The 20,720-nt window shown below is 38.3% G+C and overlaps 1 protein-coding gene across 1 annotated transcript in view; it reads right to left on the reverse strand.

The window, feature by feature from the left end:
• The window catches only part of GAD2 (glutamate decarboxylase 2), a 75,399-nt gene that overhangs the window by 30,849 nt on the left and 23,830 nt on the right, over positions 1 to 20,720 (reverse strand). The gene's annotated exons all lie outside the window — the stretch shown is intronic.

Below are 20,720 nucleotides of genomic sequence, written 5' to 3' on the forward strand. Positions count from 1 at the left end.
TTGGTAAAAGGTTGATTGTAACTAGAAATAAAACACTAAGCTTCCTTGAAGGGCCAAACAGATAGGAAACCTATTTAGGAAGACTGGAGTCTTTTACGATAAGATAAATCCTTGCAGATAATATCTGACTTTCCTGGATCAGAGGTGTCATTCAAGCATGCCGGGAAAGCAGTAATGAACAGTGTGTTGCATTTCTCGATCGGAGTTTTGGGGCGGGCTCATCAAATAATCAAGTTCAGGCAGAAAGTGATGGTTGTGGCTCTAGACGGGGCGTGTTCCAGCCTTTCTTAGGCCCTCTGCCTAAGATACCTGTTTTATCCACTTAGGGACCCAGAACCTGAAGGTGGCCGATCAACATTTGTTGGAGGTATGTGAGCAGAACAGAGAAGTTTAACTCACAGATGATATAGTATGGGGGCCTCTGGAGACAAAACTTCTCATCTTTCTGTTTATCTTAGAATTCGCTGAATTACTTTAGAACAATGGTTCTTAAAATTTAGTGTGCATAAAAAAAATCACTTGTGTGTGCCTTTAAAATGCAGATTCCTTGGCCCCACTCTTAGGGATTTCGATTCAGGAGGTCGATTATAGGGCCCAGGAATTAATTCCTTCCACAAATATGTATTGAATGCTTACTATCGAGGTGTCACACACTGTTGGGGTACTGGGGTGCCGGGGGAAACAGACCAGTTTCTAGTCCTCAGGACTTCCATGCTAACAAGAGAAACAAATAATCACACAGTAAAATAGATAAGACATGCACAGGAATCTGCATTTCTAACAAGCACCCCAGAGAATTCTGATCTGGATCCACATGTTGGGAAACATTGCTTTAGAAATGGAAATTTTAGCCTGGTAGGCATTTAAACAATCATGTGACAGACTAGCCAAGTACCATTCATATGACCTATGGTTTTGAGCCATCATGGCTGTAGGGCAGGGAGCAGAAGGAACTCCAGATATGGATCCTGCATCCCCTGCTTGTCTATGTGCTGTGGGATGAGAGAACCTCTGGGTGACAACCAGCAGGGTCCTCGGAGGACTGGAAGCTGCCTGGCCAGGACTGGATTTTCCAGACAAGCATCTCTTGGTGCAGGGAGGCTTTGGATGGCAGCTGTCGCATTCTGTAGGTCTGGCCTCAAAGTATCTCCATAGCAAAAAATGTATATCTTTAATGTTTACATGTCCCAGCCTTTAAGGACACAATTAAGTAGTGACTGATGCTTTTAATGCTGGTCTCTGGTAGCCGTTCGTGTTTACAAAAGGGCTGCCATTGAAGTGGGGATTGTTGAATCAGACTGCTGCTTTGGATGTGGCTGCCTTGCACTGAGATTCCTGATTTTGCAACAGTCTTTATTTATTTATTTATTTGACAGAGAGAGACACAGCGAGAGAGGGAACACAAGCAGGGGGAGCGGGAGAGGGAGAAGCAGGCTTCCCGTTGAGCAGGGAGCCTGATGCAGGGCTCGATCCCAGGACCCTGGGATCATGACCTGAGCTGAAGGCAGAGATTAACAACTGAGCCACCCAGGCACCCCGACAGTCTTTAAAAATTTATATAATTCTATAGGGTCAGATAACTTCACAAAATTTCCTGGGCAAAATCCCACAATGGCAGCTAGAGCTGCCAGCAGGAAAATCTCCTCTTTGTGGGAAGAAGCTAAAGACACAGTGGATTTTGGGCCCAGATTCATGAAGGAGAAAGCGAGCTTACCAACAAGAGAATGTTTACTAGAGAGTTTATACCTCTAGGCAGGCATCCAAATGGTCACAAAGCAGGTGCCTGAGTCATTGGTGACCCTGCTCATTGGCCCTGATGAAACTGTAGTAAATCTACCTGCTTTTCTTAAGTGAGTAGGGCTTGTCTCTGTTCGCAGAGATAGGTGTGCAAACAAGAATGGATGTGTGACTCCTTCCTGTTAGAAATTGATTGATATTACAATCATTGCTAAAAGCAACAGTGTTGGCAGCGATAACGAATCGCCAGCTTCAGAAGCACTCCACGATCTCTGGGCCTCCTGCCAACTCTACGAGGCTTACTATTGTTCTGACCTTGCAGACAAGGAAACTGAGGCTCAGGGAGGCAGGTGAATGTGGCTAAAACTCGGAACGTGGAGACAGAATCATTAGGTTCTTGCCGCAGGTCCTATGCTCAGTGTGTGTCCTTGAAGAATTAAGTTCTTCCTTTTGCTCATTCCTAAAGTGACAATAGTACCTCCCTCACAAGGTTTCCATGAGGATTAAATGAGATAATAAATAGAAGACACTATAAAGCACTGGGTATAAAACTCTACCTATGCGTTTACATATGAGTACATATGAGATAGTCTGACCATTGTCACCACCAGCTGTGGTTCTAGCGATGAGTGACTCGCCAGATGTCACGCAGCTAGTAGGCAAACCCAGAGCTGTCTGATATCAGAATGCAGGTTCTTAGCACCATACAAGAGATGTCTTCCAAAGCATTTATGGGGTTCAAACAAAATACCTGCCTATCTGAAAGGTTGCGTTCTAGAACTGCAATGATGTATGTAAAATTAACACTAGGGTTTTTTGGAAACCCCTCAAAGTGAGGAGCTCCTTGATCCCAATTCTATTGGCTATTGGCCTTGTTTAGTAAAATAAAAACTTATCACTTCCTACTAAAACATATTGCTCCATCATCCCTTGATGATACTGTTCCTTCTAGCGTAGTATCCAAATGCTAGAGGAGTAACCAAAATCTGCCAGTTTTTTGGTTTTGCTTTTTAAGTAGTCAGGGCTAAGTGAAACCATTTCTTTAACATAGATTGTGATATTGGGATGGTAAAGGGAACTCATGGACCCAAGCCAATTTTCAAATTGCCCAGACTGTGCGGTGACTTGAAAATTTCACGGACTGAAAGAGGAAACCATTGTTGCAGGAATTGTGGAGGAGCCGGGAAACTTACGAGCTCTCCTGGGAAAAGAGTTCCATGTGTCTCCACATGGCTGCTGCCGGTGTGGGTAGCCTATCCTGGGACATGCCCAGAAGATAGACTAGCAAACAAAAGTCCAAACAGACCATTCAGGAAATACTAGTATTACGAAACCAAACCCTCTGCTAAAAATTTTTACCATAATTAGAAACAGTGAGCTTCCTCGGTCCCTTTAATATGTAGTTTGATTCAGAAAAAGAATTTTAACTCTAACAGATAACCATATTTTTCCCTTTTAAGAATTTGTTTTCCAATAGGCACAATGGGATCACTTAGCATTACAGCCAGGATAGGGGAGTGGGACAGTTTGGATGATTTTTGTATCTAATTCTAGTAATTTTTTTTAAAATTACTTTCTCCAAAAGCATTTATTTCACACAGACACATACACACACTCTCACTCACTATACAACAATCCAAGTGATGTGCAACCAAGGATACCAACCATGATGTGGTTGGGAGCTACTTTTGTTTTCACACGAAACCCCCGGATTGCTGCCATTGGGTGCCCGCATTAGAGCTCACAGGGGAGTATGTGACAAAAGAAAGTGTCTACAAGCAAGAAGGTGTGCTGGTCATTTTTCATCACTGCCTCAGCTACCCCAAGCTGCTACTCCTCTTTGTTGGACATACTGGTAGACAAAAGAGGATTATGATAAGAAGTTCAATTCACTATGTAAGAAAGCATACTTGGCTATTCTAAATAACTTTTGAGTCAGGGAGGAAATCAAAACTGCAATTACAGAACATTAAAAATTAATGACATGGGAATACTACATGTAAAAATATGAGAAGCATCCTAAATCATTCTCAGAGGAAAATGAATAGCCTGGCATGCTTTTGAAATTAAATAACAGAATGAAAATAGCTAAATATTTCATCCAAGAAGCTAGGAAAATGAAAACAAACAATGTAGGCAGAGAGAGTGAATGGATTTTTCAATGAATTAGAAACTTTATACGGTAGACTGAATTAATAAATTCAAAAGTTGGTATATTGAAAAGATCAGTGAATAGACAAGTATCTGATTACTTACGTAAAGAGAGAAAATGTAACATTTGAAATAAGAAAGGAGGTTATGGAAAAAGATATTTTAGTATTATAAAAATTTCTATATAGAGCTTTGGGCTAATCTTAAAATTTTTGAAGAAATAGATTTTTCCCTACTAAAATGTAAATTAAAAGAAATGATTTAATGTGGAACATAAGGAATAGAGCGGAGGACCACAGGGGAAGGGAGGGAAAACTGAAGAGGAAGAAATCGGAGGGGGAGATGAACCATGAGAGACTATGGACCCCGGGAAACAAACTGAGGGTTTCAGAGGGGATAGGAGTGGGGGGATGGGGTAACCGGGTGATGGGTAATAAGGAGGGCACGTGCTGTGATGAGCACTGGGTGTTATATGCAACTAATGAATCATTAAACACCACATCAAAAACTAAGGATGTACTATATGGTGGTTAACTGAACATAATAAAAAAGAAGTGATTCAAGAATATATAGAAAATTTGAAAAAATTAATAATCAAGAAGTAAGTGGGAAAAAAGTTACTAAAAACAATCCCCCAAAATGACAGACCCTGATGTTTTAATAGTGAATTTTAACAAGTCGACTATTAGCAGGATAATGCCATATAAACTCTTATAGAGGAGGCAAAGGGAAGCTGCTGGATTTATTTCTAGAAACTAGCTAATTCTATGGGCGCCTGGGTGGCTCAGATGGTTAAGCGTCTGCCTTCGGCTCAGGTCATGATCCCAGGGTCCTGGGATCGAGTCCCGCATCGGGCTCCCTGCTCCTTGGGAGCCTGCTTCTCCCTCTGCCTCTCTCTCTCTCTCTCTGTCTGTCTCTCATGAATAAATAAATAAAATCTTTAAAAAAAAAAAGAAACTAGCTAATTCTAAAAGCAAAATCTGTAAGGTAGCCCAGAAAAGCTTATCAATATATCTTATAAAAATAGCTATAAAAATCCTGAATATTTTGAAAATATAATACAGAGGAAATTACGGATTAACATGGAACCGAGTACAATTTGTTGCAAGAATACAAAGAATGGAAAGGAGATAAAATAATAATTAGTAACTGAAACTATAAATGAGTAAACAAATAACAAATAAGAAGAACAACACAGATCTTTACCAAAGGATGCAAAAAAGATTTGAATAAACAGAGAGACACATGTTCTTTGATGAGAAAACTCAACATTGCAAATACACACAATTGCTCTCTAAAAGTAACACAATTCCAACCGTCTCCCCACCAGGAGTTTTAGGGGAATGGGAATCTGAGAAAATAATTCTAAAGTACAACTGGATGAAAAAAGTAATTAAGAATATTCAGTTAAAAAGAGGGCAGGGGACATATTTTTCTCTACTAGAGTGTAGAACATATTATAACACTGTAGTGATTAAAAAGTATGGCAATTGAGCCCAAATAAGCAAATCAGTGGAATAAAAATAGAAGACTAGAAAGTGATTAAAGCATTTTGTTTGATCTCACATCAACATTTGGCAAAAACTAAGTGGATAAAAAAATAAAAAATAATTAATCTCTCTCAAACACCACAGATCAAAATAAATTTCAGTTAGAGCAACTATTAAAATAACAATATAAAGATTCAAAGAAGAAAGCGGAATATTACCATGTACTAAGAATGGGGATGACTTTCTAGAAAAGACACCAGAAGTAGAAAATGGATAATTGATGATAGCTCTGACTACCAAAACAATGGAATATTTTTGTAAATACCATAAATAAAATTAAAAGCAAATGATACATTTTGGAAAACATTTACAACATACATGACAAAAAGGGCTTTGTGTTCTTTTTCAACTATGAATGACTGATAAGCATCAAATGCTCAACTTTGCTAATAATTGAAAATATAAATAATTAAAAAATGTTTCTACTCATCAAATTGACACAGGTCACTTAAGGTTTTAGTTCCTAGGATTAGTTAGAACGTGGTGAGCAGTCACCCCTGTATACTGCTTAGGGGAAGTGTAAATTGGCTGGTTCTTTTCTGAAGGGCAACATGCTAGCAAGTATCCTAACTCTTAGTACAGACATAGTCTGGGGCTCAGAAATTCTACTTTTAGGAATTTATCCTAAGAAAATAATATAAGTATGTGTGCAAATATTTAGCCACACTGATATTTATATTAGCAATTTTTTAAATAGTATAAATTTAAGGTAGCTTAAATGTCTAACAACAGACTTAATATAAATTCTAAATAGTAGGTTATTAAATAGTAATTAAGAATTGTATTAGAGAATTTCTAATGACACTAAAGTTGCCCATAATATTTTATTATATAAAAAACAAGTTTCTAATCAGTAGGTTTTATGTTTAAATATATATAATGTATTTGGAAATACATGCACCAAAGAATTAGGAGACATTATGTCTAGGTCCTGCTATTTTCCTGTTTTTCAACAATGAGTATGTGCTGTTTCTGGAAAGAATATTATAAGAAAATAATATTATAATTGTAAGAAAATAGGAAGAGAATATTATGTTTGTTTTTTATAAAAAGAACAGGCTATCCCTTACCTAACACCATATAAAAAATTAACCCAAAATGGGTTAAGGCCTGAATGTAAGAGCTAAAACTATAAAACTCTTAGAAGAAAACAGAGGACAAAAGCTTCATGACATTGGATTTGGCAATGGATATTTTCATGGACACGATGCAAAAAGCACAAGCAACAAAAGGAAAAATAGGCAAACTGGACTTCATAAAAATGAAAAACTCTTGTGCATTAAAAGACACTATCAACAGAGTAAAAAGTATCCCACAGAATGAAACAAAGTATTTACAAATTTTTGCAAAATCTGATAAAGGACTAAGATCCCAAATATAGAAAGCACTCCTTAAATTCAACAACAAAAAACAAACTACCAAAATCAAAGATGACCAATGGGACCTAAGAGGCACAGATGGAACATTCCATCCAACAGCAGGAGATACACATTCTTCTCAAGTGCACATGTACATTCTCCAGAATAGATCATATGCTAGACCACAAAAAATTTTTTAATAAGTTAAGAAGACTGAAATCATATCAAGTGTCTTTTACAATCACAGTGGTATTAAAATAGAAATCAGTTAAAAGGAGGAAAATTGGAAAAATCATAAATATATAGAAACTGAGAAACACACTCCTGAACAGCCAATAGGTCAAAGAAGAAATAAAAAAATAAAAAAGTATCTTTAGACAAATAAAAATGAAAAGACAGCATAACAGAACTTATGAGATGCAGCAAAGCAGTTCTTTTTTTTTTTAAGATTTTATTTATTTATTCATGAGAGACAGAAAGAGAGAGAGGCAGAGGCAGAGGGAGAAGCAGGTTCCCTGCCGAGCAGGGAGCCCGATGCGGGACTCGATCCCAGAACCCTGGGATCATGACCTGAGCCGAAGGCAGACGCTTAACCGACTGAGCCACCCAGGCGTCCCAGCAAAGCAGTTCTAAGAGGAACGTTTATAGTGATAAATGGCTACATTACCAAAAAAGCAAAGTCTCAAAATACCTAATTTTACATCTCAAGGAACTAGAAAAGAAAGAACAAACTAAGCCCAAAGTTAGCAGAAGGAAGGAAAGTATAAAGATTAGAGCAGAAATAAATGGAGACAATAGAAAAGATCAACAAAATTAAGATCTGGCTTTTGAAAAATATAAACAAAATTGACAAAACTTTAGTTGGACTAACCAAGAAACAAAAGGGAAAACTCAAATAAATAAAATTAAAAAGGAAAAAGGAAACATTGTATCATGCCATATAAATACATAAGGTCATGAGAGATTACTTAAAAATATTATGCCAACAAATTGGGTAATGTAGAAAAAGTGAATAAATTCATAGAAACATACAACCTACTGAGACTGAATCATGAAGGAATAGAATTTCTGAAGGGACCAATAATGAGGGAAGAGATGAAAGCAGTAACCAACAACCTCCAACAAAGACAGGACCAGATGGCTTCATAAATAAATTCTACCAAACATTTAAAGGATTAATGCCAATCTTTCCCAAAGTCTCCTAAAAAATTGAAGAGGAGGAAATATTTCCAAACTCATTTTATGAGACCAGCAATACCCTCATACCAAAGCCAGGTAAGGCCACTACAGGAAAAGAAAATTACAGGCCAATATCTCTGAAGAACATAGATGCAAAAATTCTCACAAAATACTAGCAAACCAAATTCAGCAATATATTAAAAGGATAATACACAATAATCAAGTGGGATTTATCCCTGAGATGCAAGGATGGTTCAACATCTGCAAATCAATCAATTTGATGCACCACATTAAAGAATGAAGGACAGAAATCATATGATCATCTCAATAGATACAGAAAAAACATTTAACAAAATTCAACATTCTTTCATGATAAAAAATTCTCAACAGACTGGGGTTAGAGGGAAACTACCTCAACATAATGAAGGCCATATATGACAATCCCATAAGTAACATTATACTCAATGATTAAAAGCTGAAAGATTTTCCTCTTGGATTAGGAAGAATGCAAGAAGTGCCCACTCTTACTACTTCTATTCAACATAGTACTGGAAAGTCCTAGCCAGAGAAATTACACAAGAAAGAGGAAAAAAAAAAAAGACATCCAAATTGGAAAGTAAGAAGTTAAATTGTCTCTGTTGCAGATGACATGATCTTATATATAGAAAGCCCTAAAGACTCTACAAAATAAACCTGTTAGAGCTAATAAACAAATTCAATAAAGTTGCGGGAAATGAAATTAACATAAAAAATCAATCCCATTTATAGTAGTGTGAAAAAGAATCAAATACTTAGAAATAAATTTAACCAAGGAGATAAAAGATCTGCACACTAAAAACGATAAGACATTGATGGAAGAAGACACAAATAAATGGAAAGATGTCCTGTGTTCATGGATTGGAAGAATTAATATTGTTAAAATGGCCATACTACTCCAAATCATCTACATATTCAATGCAATCCCTATCAAAATTCAAATGGCATTTTTCACCGAAATAGAAAAAACTATCCAAATAGAAAAAAATTTATGGAACCACGAAGGAGCTCAAATAGCCAAAGCAATCTTGAGAAAGAAGAACAAATCTAGAGGCATCACACTTCCTGATTTCAAACTGTTTTACAAAGATATTGTAATCAAAACCGTATGGTTCTGGCATACAAATAGACACATAGACCAATGAAACAGAATAGAGAGCCCAGAAATAAACCCATGTGTGTGCAGTCAAATAATCTGTGACAAAAGTGTCAAAAATATGCAATGGGGAAAGGATAAGTTCTTCAATAAATGGTGCTGGGAAAACTGGACAGCCATATGCAAAAAAAAAGAAACTGGAGCACCATCTTACACCAAGCACAAAAATTAACACAAAACAGATTAGTGACTTGATCATAAAACCTGAAACCATAAAACTCCTAGAAGAAAACCTAAGTGGTAAGCTCCTTGACATTGGTCTTGTCTATAATTTTTTTGGATTTAACATCAAAAGCAAAAGCAACAAAAGCAAAAATAAACAAGTGGGACTACATCAAACTAAAAAACTTGTGCACAGCAAATAAACCATCAACAAAATGCAAAGGCACTGTATGGAATGGGAGAAAATATTTGTAAACCATATATCTGATAAAGGATTAATATCCAAATTATATAAAGAACTCTTACAACTCAATAACTAAACCCAAATAACCTGATTAAAAAATGGGCAAAGGACTTGAATAGATATTTTTCCAAAGAAGACATTCAAATGACTAATAGGCATATGAAAAGGTGTTCGGCATCACTAACCATCAGAGAAATGCAAAGCAAAACCACAGTGAGATACCACTACGTACCTGTTAGGGTGGCTCTTATCAAAAAGACATGAAATAATACATGTTGGTATGGGTGTGGAGAAAAGAAAACCCTTGTACATGGTTTGTGGGAAGGTAAACTGGTGCAGCCACTGTGGAAAAGAGTATGGAGGCTCCTCAAAAATTAAAAATAGAACTCCTATATGATTCCTGAATCCCACTCTTTGGTAAATCCAAAGGAAATGAAATCAGTATTGCAAAGAGACACCTGTACTCCCATCTTCACTGCAACATTATTCCCAACAGGCAAGATTAGGAAACAATCTGAGAGTCAATTAATGAATGAATGGATAAAGAAGCGTAATACACACACACACACACACACACACACACACACACGCACACACACACTGGAATATTATTCAGTCATAAAAAGAAGGGAATCTGTGACCACATGGATGAACCTGGAAGATATTATGCTAAGCAAAATAAGCCAGAAACAGAAAGACAATTGCTATATGATTTCACTTATATACAGAATTGAAAAAAGTCAAATTCATAGAAGCAGAGAGTAGAATGGTGATTGCCAGGAACTGCTGGGTGGGAGATATGGGGAAATATTGCTCAAAGAGTACAAACTTTCAGTTATAAGATGAATAAGTTCTAGGGATCTAATGTACAGCATGATGACTTAATTAATAATGTTGTTTTGTATACTTGAAGTCAGCTAAGAGAGTAGATCTTAAGAGCTCTCACCACACCCTCCACCCCTCACCAATGGTAACTGTGTGAGGTGATAGATATGTTAATTAGCTTGATTGTGGTACACAGTGTATGTATATGTATCTCATGGCATCATATTGTACACCTTAAATATATACAATTTTTATTTGTCAATTAGACCAAATTAAAACCAGAATATCTATCCTCAAAAAAAAAAACAGGTAAGATTATTTTTTAAGATGGGCAAAGGACTTGGATAGATATTTCTCCAAAAAAGATGTACAAATGGCTAATAAGCACATGAAAATGTGCTCAACATCACTAATCATTAGAGAGATGCAAATCAAAACCACAATGAAATACCACCTCACACCCATTAGGATGGCAACTATTTAAAAAAAAAAAACAACCCAGGAAGTAGCAAATGTTGGCAAGTACGTGGAGAAATTGGAACGCTTGTGCACTGTTAGTGGAAATGTCAAATAGTGCAGCCACTATGGAAAATAGTATGTTAACTCCTCAAAAAATTAAAAATAGAATTACCATGTTACCTGTCAATTCCACTTCTGAGTATATACCCAGAAGACTAAAAAGTAAAGCTCAAAGAGATACTTGCACACCCATTGGCCAGAGCAGCACTATTCACAATAGCTAAAATGTAGAAGCAACCCAAGGGTATATACATACAATGATATATTATTCAGCAAAGGAACTGATGACATTTGCTTCAACATGGATGAACCTTGAGGACATTATGCAAAGTGAAATAAGTCAATCACAAGAAGACAAAAGAGTCAGGTGCCTAGAGTGGTTGAATTCATAGAGACACAAAGTAGAACAGTGGTTGCAGTGGGGAGGGGAGAGAGAGCCATGGGAGTTTTTGTTGAATGGATGTAGAGTTTCCGTTTTGCAAGATGAAAAGAGTTTTGGAGATGGATAGTGATGGTGGTTGCCCAAGAACACAAGTGTCCTTCATGTCACTGCACTGTATACTTAAAAATGGTTAAGATGCTAAATTTTATGTGTATCTGACCACAATTTAACAATTTGGGGAAAGAAGACAAAGGACCATGTTGGACTGGTAAACACCAGGAATTCTCTTCTGAGTCCAAGCCCCAATTCTTCACTTCCCAGCTAGGTGGTCGCAGACATGCTGCCCCTCTACCAGGGTTATAAATCAAACACAGAATGGTGAACTCACCATACTGCTTACGACTGTTATGTACATAGAAACTCTTCACAAAGTGGGTCAGCACCAGGTAAATGTGAGGGGATATACTCTTCTGTGTCTCTAATAAGTGAATTAATTAGATCAATTGTATAAACTGCTTAGGAGTCTGCCTGGCACATAATAAACACTAAGGGTCAGCTATTTTTATTTTATAATCCTTCCTGATATAGGACATAATGAAGCACATATACCTCTAGCACCGCTGAGTTCTCTGTGTCTAACCCATAGGAAATATGACTCTCAAAGGGCTCACCCCAGTCCTGCTCAATAATAATTGATTCAGGATCTCTGTGAAGTCTATCCTATTACAGTGCACTCAATAGCTCCCCAAGGGCCTGAAAGAGTTAATTAGCTTCCCTAACAGTTTTCACACGCTGGCCACAATTCAGCTAATTTAATAAGAGAGTATAATGACCCCAGATTATTTATACTTTCAATTGTTTAAATCAATTGAATGATAAGTGTGGTACTTAACAAGCACAAGGAATGTTATCTGACTGTAATTTGTAAAGCTAAGAGATATGTTAAACTAAAAAACTAAAATTTATACAAAAACATAAGTGTTCATTTTGTGGTATACAAGTATTAATCAAAATACCTAACAGAGATCTCCAGTTATGTGAGATACAGGAAGGCCAGCGACTCTAGCCCTCTGCCCACCAGGTATCACGTATCTTGCTCAGATTTGTTTTCTCTAAGGTTTTACAGCGATTTAGATAATTTAAAGGAAACCCTGAAGGGAGGAGTAAGAGACGGAAAGATGGGGAGAGAGTGGGAGAGAGCGCTAGAGAGAATTATTTCTAAAAGCACCTGTGAGTCCATACTGATGGTAAATATATCACACACACACGGAGGCAGGCAGAGATCTTCCTTATAGTAGTAGAGTAACAGGAACGAATAAATAGAGAAGAAATGATAGAGTTAGAACATCGTATTTTGCAACCATCATCATCATAATTCAGGCCAGAATCTTCAGTGGATGCTAAACTTGTGAGTGAATGTTTCAGGAGGAACAGAATATTTATATAGTATCAAAGCATCACCTATAAGATAAACCTCAAAGTAGAGAACAGTCATTTTACAGGGGAGAAACCTGGCCGACACTACCCTAACCAAATGGTCAAAGTTGACATAACTAATAATATAACAATCGTCTTGAAGAGGTATGGCTGAGAAAGACAAGGATCACCTCCCTGGAATTCCTGCCTAAAATGCATTGCCTGAATCTAACCATGAGGAAATATGAGACAAACTCAAATTAAGAAATCTTCTACAAAATAAATACACTCTTCAAAAATACCAGTCATGAAAGACGAAGGATGAGGAAATGTTCCAGATGAAAGGAAACTAAAGAGACATGACAACTGAGTGTAATGTGTGATCCTGGACTAGGGAAAAAAAATAGCTCTAAAGAATATTATTGGGACAACTGATGAAATTTGAATATGTTATATCGATTAAATAATAGTCCTGTGTCACTGTCAGATCTGATTTTGATCATTGTACTGTGATTATGTAAGTGAATATCCTTGTTCTTAGGAAACAAATATTATTTATAGTATAATATTCATTACACTCAAGAGATACTGAATTATGTACATGGAGAGAAAGAGAACTCTAAAGATGTATATCAAAACTCAAAATGGATTAAAGACCTAAATGTGAGACCTGAAACCATAAAAATCCTAGAAGAGAACACAGGCAGTAATTCTCTGACATTGGTCATAGCGCCATTTTTCTAGATATTTCTCCTAAGACAAAGGAAACAAAAGCAAAATAAACATTGGGACTACATCAAAATAAAAAAGCTTTTGCACAGCAAAGGAAACCATCAACAAAACAAAAAGAGAACCTACTGAATGGGAGAAGATAATTTGCAAATGACATCCGATAAGGGGTTGGTACCCAAAATATATAAAGATACCAAAAAAAAAAAAATCAAATAATCCAATTAAAAATGGACAGAGGATCTGAATAGACGTTTTTTCAAAGAAGACATCCAGATGGCCAACAGACACATGAAAAGATGCTCAACATCACTGATCATCAGGGAAATGCAAGTCAAAACCACAATGAGATATCACCTTACACCAGTTAGAATGGCTAAAATCAAAATGATAAAGAGAACAAGTGTTGGTGAGGGTATGGAGAGAAAGAAACCCTCATTCACTATTGGTGGGAATGCAAACTGGTGCAGCCATTGTGAAAATCAGTATGGAGGTTCCTCAAAAAATTAAAAAGAGAAATACCATATGATCCAGTAATTCCACTACTAGGTGTTTATCCAAAGAAAATGAAAACCCTAATTTGAAAAGATACACGCACCCCTATATTTATTGTGGCATTATTTACAATAGCCAAGATATGGAAGCAGCACAAGTGTCCATCAACTGACGAATGGATAAGGAAAACGTAGTATATATACACATATATATATAATTTCACAAAAATACAAAGTGAAAAAAAAAAGGTTGGATGTGTTAATGTATGTCTAAGAACCTTTCCAACACTGAGGGTTTCTTTTTTTTTTTTTTAATTTTTTATTGTTATGTTAATCACCATATATTACATCATTAGTTTTTGGTGCAGTGTTCCATGATTCATTGTTTGTTCATAACCCAACACTGAGGGTTTCTGAATTGAAATCCATTCACAGCTCTGAGCGTGGTGTAAGCCCAGGGCTTTGCCCCTCCCCCGCTCACAGGTCCCTAACCTCTCCCCTGCCCTTCCTGCCAGGAGAGCCACTCCTGCTCTCTCCCCCTTGTTTCCTTCCAGTTGTATAACTGTAAGATAATATAATGTATAATATCTATAGTGTATAATATAATGTAAGAAAACTGCAGAGTTCTTGGGAGTTCTTCAGAGAAAGACTCTACACGATTTTAGTCAAAGGAATAAGGAACTCCCAAGAGAAATTAAGCTTCTGCTATCTATTTTATCCCTTCTTCTTTTCATATAATTCACATTTCCTGTCTAGCAGGTCCTCCATCTCACAGTTAAGTATGCCTAAGCACCTTCCTTAAAACAAGGAAACCAAAAACCATCCTGAATTCAAACCCCTCCAGCTTCCATCCTCCCTGCTTCCCTTCAGGGCTCTACCTTTAGAGACGCTCTCCCTCCCCTCTGCTCCTGCCCACCCTTCACCCGCTGCAAACTGCCTTCTGCCTTCACCACTCTATTGAAGCTACTCTTACCAACTCACCAGCCACCTGCTGATAAATAAAGCTGATGGGCAGTTGTTGACGCTCATTTCATCTACTGGTAGCATTTGATGCCGTTAACCACTTCTAGAAAGATTCTCACAGCCCTCATGCCCCAGTTCCCGATCCTCCTCCAACGACTCCGGCTGCTCTTTCTCAAGTCTCCACTGCAGGCCCCTCTAACTCTGCCTGTCCCTGAAATGCGGGTGCTCCTAAGAGTTCTTTCGTAGGCCCACTCTACTTGGCTTCCTGTGTGTAACTTCAGAGCTTCGGGCTCATATTTCTGCATGCCTACCTGACAGCCCCACTTGGATGTCTCATATATTCTTCAAACTCAACATCTTCAAATCTGAACTTCTCACTTTGGCCAGGGTTCCTTATCTCAGAGAACAGCAAGCCTGGCATTCATCCTTGACTCTTCTCTCAACCTGCACACCAATCAGTCAATAATTCCTAGTAATTCCAACATTCATCTACATCAGGCCAGCCCACCATTCAGCATCTACTAATATTACTACCACAACCACCAACTTCCAGCCTCCAACCTCTACTTCACTCTGCATTTAAAATGATCTTTCTAATGCCAAAATATGATGTCGCTTTGCTGCTCAAAACCTTTCAGGGGCACCTCATGTCTTCAAACCTGAAGTCCAAACAGCTTAACATGGCTCATAATGTCCTTCATGACAAGGTCATTCCAACCACTTACCCCCAGGACTTCTTTTCAGTTCTTTGGGCAAGCCAACGTCCCTCACATCCATGGCTTAGAATGTGCCATGGTCTCTTGGAACATTCTTTCCTTTTCATCTGGCTAATTCCTATCGTCCTCCCTCTGGATATAGAATTAAATGTGTATCAATAGCAACCTGTACTGCCCCTCTCACAGCACATACTTCCCTCAAGTGCTACCATTTGTTTCTAAGTCTGCCCCTGCATACTGGACTGAGTTTTGTAGCATCTGTGACTATATCCACCTTGTTCACCACTGTGTTCCCAACCAAGGCCACTGCCTACAGTCAAAAGAAGCCGCTCAGAGGGCTCCCACTTGCATTGTATGGGAACTCTGTAGTCTTCCAAATTATCATTCCCCGAAGTTTTCTGCCCTCCCCTGTCTGAACCTTTGGGAAACATCTTTTCGCTTAGTGGCCCAATCCAATTCTGAAGTATCACTCAGTTTCTTTCACAAATAGTTATTTTTCTCTAGATATTAACTCACACTTTTCTATCCTTAGATATCATCAATGCAGCATTAATTGGATTCCACTAACTCAAAATTTGCAATTATTAGACCCAAGGATACTTAAATAAAAATCCATTAATACCATTACTGTGAAGATTCAACTTTTTGCTTCTAAGGAAAAAGAACTCTTACACTAGAACTTATGAAATCGAAGATTCATTTAACACATTATTCTCTTTTGAATTTAATAATTAATTTTTACAAAAATAGAACAATCTTTTTAGTTATGGTACTTCACATTCAAATGTAAGCCGTGGTGAAGTGAGGTTTTCCATTGCCTTATTTTATTTATTAGAGTAATAATAAAGTTAATATGCTTTTTGATTTTCAACTTTGAAAGAAGCTTTTCCAAATACACGAAGATTTATTATATATTTCTCTTTCTTTGTTTTAACTGAGAATCATGTTTCACTTTGAATGGGTTACCAAACTGAGCACCTGTGATTACTAATTAAGAGACAGTATCTTGCAGTATTTTCTTCCATATGTGGCATTGGACTAGGAGACTATTCTTCTTCACTAGGACATTTCCCTTCATTGTGAGCTTCCTACTAAGTCAATTGTCTGTAGAACAAGATAAAACCTATTACCCCAGCCACTGACAGACTAAGGGGCAGAGTCCATTAGTTACTAAGAAATGAATGTCTTCGAGAGCAGGTCCAGGTTCATGTTTTGTAAAACCTTGATGAACTTTGCCAAGCACACTCGGAGAAACAAGAAGGCAGGTATGCATTTTGTCAGCCTCAAGCGATTTTCTGATCCAAACATCTGACTTTCACAAGGATGTGATTAATAAAAACAAAATGGCTGCCCAGCATGTTTTAACTGATTCTGACTGGAATGGTGGCTACAGATGACTGTCCGAAGTCTGCTCCTTGGCCCCCGAACCCAGACACTTCAATTTCACTTAATCCATTAGGCCAGGCTCTCAGTCTTAAAACCATTCTATAGAGATGATGTGAATTATCAATATAGAATTAAAGACTACATGTAGCTACCAACACAGCTTTAATTTTCCCCCAACATGCTCTCATACAATACTGCTAGGAGAAAAAGTTGGTGAAACCTTTTGAAAGGCAATATGGCCTGATGTATCACTTTCCTTAAGAATATTCATATAACTTAAGTTAGCAGTTATACTAAGAAATAAGCCTAAATGGAGAAGCCTGGGAACATAAGAATGTTCAATGAAGGACAGAAGGATTATTTATAATAGCAACACCAGAAACAGGGAAATGAACAGGAAGGGGTAATATTTTGTGTTTGCTTTCTACTACTACATATCATTTTTAGTATTTTATATTTGTTAACACATTTAATTGGCATAATAACCCTATGAAGCAGGGCCCTTACTTTTTCCTTTTTTCAGATAAGAAAATTGAAGCACAGAGAGGGATTTGCCCAAGCTAGTGCTGGAGCTGAGACGGGGCGAGGGGGTCAAAGAGTCCAGCTCCAGAAACCGCCCTTCAAAGTACTATCATGTGGGGCGCCTGAGTGGCTCAGATGGTTAAGCATCTCCTTTTGGCTCAGATCATGATCCCAGGGTCCTGGGATCGAGCCCCACATCAGGGTCCCTGCTCAGCAAGGGAGTCTGTTTCTCCCCCTCCCCCTGCTCATGTTCGCTCTCTCACTCACTCTCTCTCTTTCAAATAAAATAAAATCTTTAAAAAAATAAAAAACAAAGTACTATCATGCTTTCTCATATGTTATGTAGTTAAGAGTGTTTGCAATAATGTGGGAAAATACTTATCATGTCTAGTTAGAAAAAGAAACATGATCATAAATATGAAAATTAAAACAGGAAAAGAAAAAAACTCAAACCTCTATGCTTAGAAAAAGAGATTCGAGATTTAGACACCAGTATGGTATTAGTGATGATCTTTCGGTGGTGGAATGACAATTTTTCCCTGTTATTTTGTATTTTTTAAAGTAAGCATGTATTGTTTTTCAGATGGTAAAAACGATCACTTACTCCTCTTTAAAGTTCTCATGTGCTTCTTGCCCCCAGGTCTGAAAACTGTGCAGGTCCATTTACACACAGATATTCTTTTTTTAAGATTTTTTAATTTTTGAGTAATTCTCTACACCCACTGTGGGGCTCGAACTCACAACCTCGAGATCAAGAGTCGCATGCTCCATCGACTGAGCCAGCCAGGTGCCCCTAACACATGGATATTTTTTGATAAATACAATATAGTACTGTAAATGTATTTTCCTTACGATTTTGTTAATAACATTTTCTTTACTCTAGCTTGCTTTGTTCTAGGAATATAGTATGTAATATATATAAAACATACAAAATATGTGTTAATTGACTGGTTATGTTATTGGTAAGGCTTCTGGTCAACAGTAGCTCTTAGTAGTTTAGTTTTGGAGGAGTCAAAGGTTGTATGTGAATTTTCAACTGCAAGGGGTGGGGAGGTCAGTGCCCTTGACCCCCGTGTTTTCAACTGTACTTCCTTCCTCCTTGCTTCACTTCATACTTCATTGCAATTTGTTTTTTCCTCCTGGTCCTTATTTCTCCCATCTTTTATTTCTTATTTATAAATCTATTTTTCTTTCTTTCTTCTTCCTCCTGTATTGTTCTCTCCTCCCTTCCCCATCCCACAAGGCTCATGAGTAGAAGAAGGAAAAGCCCCACCTAGCCCCACGTGCCTGGTAGTCTCTTCCTTCTATCCTCTCCCAATGGGTATATGTGGGGCGGGGGGAAGTTGCCGGGGAAAGTGAGGTATTTTCTGAAAAAACGGTAATTTTTAACATCGTGTTTTAGTGTTTCTAATGGCTTCTAAAATTGTTGACATAAAATTCTTTGACCAAAAAATTTGGGGTGACGTGGCTAGTCACTGATTCGAGACCCCATTGGTTTCCCAGCATTCTCTGCTTTCTGCTCCTTTCTCTGCTGTTGGTGAACGACAGACATCTTTTGGCATCTGTTCCTGGCAACCTCTTCTGTGCTCCCTGTTCCTGCGACTTTTTTGCTTTTCCTTCTTGCCTTTCCTTCTTCCAGGCCTGCACTTCCCTTGGGAGCATGATCCTGCCCTCAGACAGTCAGCAGTCCTCAGGCCAGCCTTCGGCTCCCAGGAATGCCTGGCTGGCTGGTTGGGTGGGCTCATCCCAAGGCCACTTGCATCGTTACAACCTGATTTTCACAGGAGTAGAAGCAGCAATATCGATGCCTCGAGGCATGAGGTAACGAGTACCCTCTGTTCTCCCAGGTCATCCCTCACCCACTGGGCTTCAAGGTCAAAAACAGCTGCTAAGCAGGTTAGATTAGAAGACAGAGTAGGTCAGCTAACAGGGCCTGTCTAGACCGTCCTTCCCCAAATTCTAGGCTCCTTATAAGAGTTGGCTACAGATTAAGAACAATGCTGAAGTCATCTAAACCTTTATTCCCTGTTAGTGATTTTTGTAGACTGGTAGTCTTAAAAATATAAGCAGTTTCTCCTTCAAAATATGCCTGCCTTGCTCCAGTCCTTCGAATTTCCCACCCATCCTATTGCTAGAGCCTCACGCCCAGCCTCATTGACCCAGGTCTCTCCTTGCCTTGCTTCCGGAAGGATGGTTTCTCTCATGCCCTTCTTGGATAAAAATGACCTTGACTGCGGATGCATCAAGCTCAAGTGCTAAGTTTAGTGTCCTCCCCCCACAACAAGGAAAAAGAAAACGTCACTTTTTCTTTCTGATTGTAAAAGTAGCACGTGTTCCTTGTAAACAACCAGATCGGATCAGGCAAGATGTAAAGGCGTGGACAAGAAAGCGGCAATCCCTTGTGATTTTCCCTCCCAGAGAGAGATGCGTCATTAATCAGTGTGTTTTGTTGAGCTTTCAAAATCCCACATGGCCCACCAGGTTTGCCATGACCGTTCCTCCTTGATACCCCTGGTCAGGCCCCTTTCCTCTCTGGAGCTCCACATGCTCACTCCTACTTCTGGGGCTTTGCTTGTGGTGTTCCGTCCTCTGTAATGGCCCCCCACTTCCCCTCCATCCATTCAGTTCATCCCTCACTGTCAAAATCTTTGAGAGCACAAGTCTTGCTTGCTGCATGGAGCCTTCTAAGCCTTACCAATATCCAGAACAGGTTCTCTGTGCCACACGATCCAACCCTATAACTGTCTCCTTCTGGTGTTATCCTATCTCCCTTAGATCATAGACTGTCAGGGAACTGGGATGATGATGCCCTATGCTTTTCTGGAGCCTCAGGATATGGTGGGCAAACATGAAGTCTGCCTAATAAATACATATGAAAAAAATGGTTAATTGAGTAGCTCCCTTTTAATTTAGTGAAATTTCTTACTAATTCTTTAGAGACTAAATTTAATTTCTTATCAGTTCCAGACCTATAGGCTAGTGAAAATTTACGTGGATGTGCTGGAAATGCTTTTTAATCCTACACCTATTCCCAGAGCACCTATGAGGTTTGGGTGCCTATTAAGGCAGGGATTTTCCCTAAGAGAGCTCTTTGGTTCCAAGACAAAGTGGACAAATTGCTGGGGGCATTATTTACTTCCTGCTCACTAAACTGTCCCCCCTTCCGTAATCAGTCCATCAAGCTCACACAATCCA

The sequence above is a fragment of the Eumetopias jubatus genome, unplaced genomic scaffold, assembly GCF_037043125.1.
Source record: "Eumetopias jubatus isolate StellerSeaLion01/CBP00866 unplaced genomic scaffold, mEumJub1_p1.0 scaffold_8, whole genome shotgun sequence".
Lineage (NCBI taxonomy): Eukaryota > Metazoa > Chordata > Mammalia > Carnivora > Otariidae > Eumetopias > Eumetopias jubatus.